This window comes from Giraffa tippelskirchi, chromosome 1 (assembly GCF_054371585.1).
Source record: "Giraffa tippelskirchi isolate mGirTip1 chromosome 1, T2T-mGirTip1v1.2.pri, whole genome shotgun sequence".
NCBI lineage: Eukaryota > Metazoa > Chordata > Mammalia > Artiodactyla > Giraffidae > Giraffa > Giraffa tippelskirchi.
In genome coordinates, this window is record NC_137275.1 from 65784901 (window position 1) to 65789312 (window position 4412).

A 4412-nucleotide genomic window follows, 5' to 3' on the forward strand; every position below is an offset into this window, starting at 1 on the left:
GCGAGACTGCGGGCCGCTTCCCTCCCGGGTGTCCGACTCCGCTGCTCGCGCTCCGCGCCTTGAACGCATCTGCCTTCAAAATCGTACAGTCCGTCCTCCGTCTCGGGCCACATCCCCGCGTCTGCTCTGGCGTCTCCAATGTCTTGACCCTCACACGGTGGAGTTTGGTGATGAGGGTGCCGCCGCGGGCTCAGCGGGGAGTCCAGGCCCAGCTGGTCGTTGAGTCTCTGGTGCTCCCTGAAGATGCTTGTCAAAGCTCCAGCGGCTCCGGTCCTCCCACAAGGGGAGTTCAGGTCACTAGTGTCTGCCTTCTCCTCCGTCCCCTCCCTGCTCTCTCTGCCCTCCTCTGACCGCTGCTCAGACTGGAGATTCTCTGCGCCATCTCCCAGCCTAGCCCTGCCGAGCACTCGGCTTCCCAGCCCCACGGTGAGCCGTTTTCCACGCTCGGGGTGGTGGGGCAAAGACCTGGCCCAGCCTTGGATCCTCTCAGTGACATCGAGCCCGCACCTCTCATCTTCCTAAGGCTCTTTCTAGCATCTTACTTTCCTTACATCTTCTCTTTATTAGTTCCCACTACTGACCACATAACTCTCTCCTCATCTTCACACAAATGGTCTCCTGATCCTTAATTCTCGTTTACCGCTCCACTACCCACACTCAGCCTGACAGCCCAATCAGATCCTTGAGTTCGGACTCCCCGATCGCCCTCAGTTAACCCTGGGGCCCCAGTGAACCTCTTTGCTGCTCAATCCAAAGCCCACTTCTCAGACTTTATTTGGTGGCTCTGCTGCATTTGGCTCTGCTGCCCATCTCAGGTGGCACTAGTGGTAAAGAACCCGCCTGCCAATGCAGGAGATGTAATCGATCCCCGGGTCAGGAAGATTCCCTGGAGACGGACATGGCAACCCACTCCAGTATTCTCGCCTGGAGAATTCCATGCACTGAGGAGCCTGGTGGATTATAGTCCACAGGGTTGCAGAGAGTTGGATGTGACTGAAGCAACTTAACACATGCAGCTGCATTTAAGCCTATTGACACTTCTTTCTGCAAATGTTCTCTCCCTTCAGTCTTCTGGGGCACTCCCTCTGCTTTTCCTATGACCTTGAACCTGGTCCGCCTCAGTTTCCTTGATGACTCCTTTGTCCACCAGCACTAGCCACAGGGCTCCTTCTTGACCTTCTGTTTCCATTCTACCCACTCACCTGCGGGCTGTGGTCTCACCCATCTCTACCCCATCTCCATCTGCACACCAGTCTGCCTCCAGCTCAGATCCTCGCCTCGCTATACACCTGCCCATTCAGGGGAACATGGGTCATCTCCAGGTGGATAGCCAGAGAGACCACCAGCTCTGCAGATGTGAAACTGGAATCATTTTCTTTCTCCCCAAATTGGTTCTTCCACAGAAGTCTGGGAGACATTTTAAATTCCTTTCTCTTACTCACCTCTCCTACCATCGAACTGGTCTCAGCATTAGGTTGATTCCATCTTATTATGTTATTGCCTAGAATCCATCTTTCACTCCCATGGACTTAGCAACAATTTACTGGTGCCAGGTACTGCTCTAAGCACTGTGCATGCATGTTCTCATTGAATTATCTGAACAATGTCATAGAAATAGGAAAGGACTGAGGCATTGAGAAGTCATTTGCTCAGGGTCATATAGCTAATAAGTAACAAAGCCCAGAGGGGACTCCAAGTCTTGCTGACAGGAGAGCTGTTTGTTTTTTTGAGCACTGATGTGCAGCATTATTTCAGGATGCTACCATTCCTTGCAGAGATTCTCACATCGACTCTCTTACTAATTTTCCTGACTTCATTCTTTTTCCTCCTTTAAGCGTAGCTATCCAAAACTGAATTGTTTCCCAAAACTAAAATTCAATACTGAGACTCTCCTCAAATTTGTTCAGTTGCATCTGCCACTCTTAAACTAAAATTTATACTCTGGAGCCTCCTCCTACCCTTCTACCCAATTCTTTCTTACTTACCCTTCGTAATCTGCAAAGAATTGTCCCTGGGATTTCCAAGAGTGTATTGGGTAATTTATTAGGATTAAATTCAGCTATATGTAACAACCCAATTAATGGCTTAAATGAGATAGTTTTAATTCCTTTCTCTTAAAGAGCTTGGAGTTGACTATTCAAGTTTGTTATGGTGGCTCCAGTTTATCACCAACAACCCGGGATTGTTGTTTCTTTCTGCTCTACCATTCTTAACATTTGTTTCCAGCTTTAATGCAACCTCATGGCTGCAAGATGGCTGTTGCAGCTCTAGCTATCACAATGATATTCCTAGCAGCAGGAAGGGAGAAGTATCAAAAATCAAAGTGTGCCTCCCAGATGGCTAGACTATTTTAATAAGCTTTCCCAGAAGTTCTAACGAATGACTTCTGCTTATCCATCTTCAATGTCTTGAAAGAGAAATTGGAGAATGTAGTTTTTGAGTCGGGTACATTGGAAACCCTAAGGCCCAGTTAGTGAGAAAGAAGAGGAAAATGGGATAGATGCGATAGACAGCTAGATGTCTCTGCCCAGATTTTCTTGCTCCACATTCCCCTGGCATTGCTGCTTGCATCTGCCATCACTCTTTCCACATTTCAATGTAGATATCTGCCTATTGATTTGCTTCTCATACCAGTCTGAACACTCAGTTCAGAGGATGGCATCTTGCATACAGCAGATGCTCAGTATAGATTTAATGTTGATGACCCTCAATATTTAAAGAGATCATAGAGCCCTAGATTGCAGACCCAGTTGTGAAGTTTCATCACTGTACCATAGTCATGTAAGAGAATACCCTCATTCTTAGGAAACGCATGTTGGAGTATTTAAGGATGAAGATTGTGCTGTCTGTAATATATTCTTAAATGACTCACCAATAAAAATATGTATTATATTTAGATATAGATATCATGTGTGTGTATACAATGTATTGACTAATAGATAGGTAAATGGTAGAGAAAACAAATTGGCAAAATTTCAACAAATGGTGAATCCTACTGGAGACTTATGGGAGTTCTTTATTCTATTATTATAAATTTTCTATAGAATTCTTTTTATAAAAATGAGAAGTTGAAAGGGTCACAAAGACTATATTTTCAGGGGTCATTTCTACAATTTATTACTAGAGAAGTTTCTCTCAACATGTGGAGCACCACCCAGTATCATCTTGCAAATTAAAAAAAAAAAGAGGAAAACAAAACTCTGAAATTTGAGACCATGTAAAAGGAGGACCTTGTAAATTGTTTAGTCTGTTTTCCCAGAAAGGTGACAGTCCTCTCCTGAGTCACAGGCTCCCTGGGTCTTCCTCAGCCGTAATAAGAGTTAATTAACTTCTTATAGTCCCTTCCTGAAATCCCTTCTCCACAGAGCTTTGCACCTGCTATTCCCTCAGCCTGGAATGTTCCTTCTTCCCCTTGCTGCCTAATACCTTCTATTCATCCTTCAGGCCTCTGGTCAAGTACCGCTTCCTCAGAGAAGCCTTCCCTGACTCTCCTGATTGTGTCAGATTCCCTTGTTACAGGCTTCCTGACAACATGTATTTCTCTGCATCCGCTCAGCAGTTGTACATTTTTATTGGTTTCCTCAGTGCCTGTCTCCTCTGCTCCAGTGACCATTAGGGACAGGTCACTATCACAGGTGCATGGTCACTGTGCACCAGGCTACCTTCTAAACACTTATATAGAGTTAATGTCCACTGCAAGTCCAAAATCTACATGGCCAGGTCGATCAGATCCCTTTCCCATGCTTGTGACGTATATTTCATACTGCAAATTTGTGATGTTTGCTCGGATGATACACAGGCATCTAAAACTTTGCACGTTCAATGTTGAACTCACCTTCCTCACAGGGCTTCTCCTTCTCCTCCTCTTCTGTTTCTATTTCAAGAAACAGCAAAGAAAATAAAAACAAAAAAAGAAAGAGCAGTACCATTCACCCAACTGCTCCCAGTCCCTCCCAAAATACACACACACACACACCCCTACTGGGCACATCTTAGATTCCCTTTCTCCTGCTCTCAAAGCTGTTTTATCACCAAGTTCTGTCCCTTTACCTCTCAAGTGTCTTCTCTCCTCTGCTCTGATTCCTCTCATTCACATTGCCATTTATCATCTCTGCAGTGGAATTCCATCAGACCTTTCTGTCTCTCTTATTTACCCCACAGCTGAAATCCATTCTCCACACTGCAGCTAGAATTACCTTCTAAGTCCCCACGTCCGCCATGCCACTCTCCTGCTGAAAAATCAGCCCTGTGACTTGGTGAGCTAAACTAACTTGGAAACCCTCATATATACATATATATATGTCTGTATGTATAACCACCTAGAAATTCGAATACGTAACTGAGTTCATAGGAAAGAAAGATGAATGCCCTCCTATCAAAAACAAGAAGAGACACTGAAAACCAGGGTGGCT

At 45.3% G+C, this 4412-nt stretch overlaps 1 pseudogene; it reads left to right on the top strand.

The window, feature by feature from the left end:
- The first annotated feature begins 3082 nt into the window (after window positions 1-3082).
- On the top strand, window positions 3083-3159 carry LOC145521511 (small nucleolar RNA U3; annotated as a pseudogene).
- The last annotated feature ends 1253 nt before the right edge of the window (window positions 3160-4412 follow it).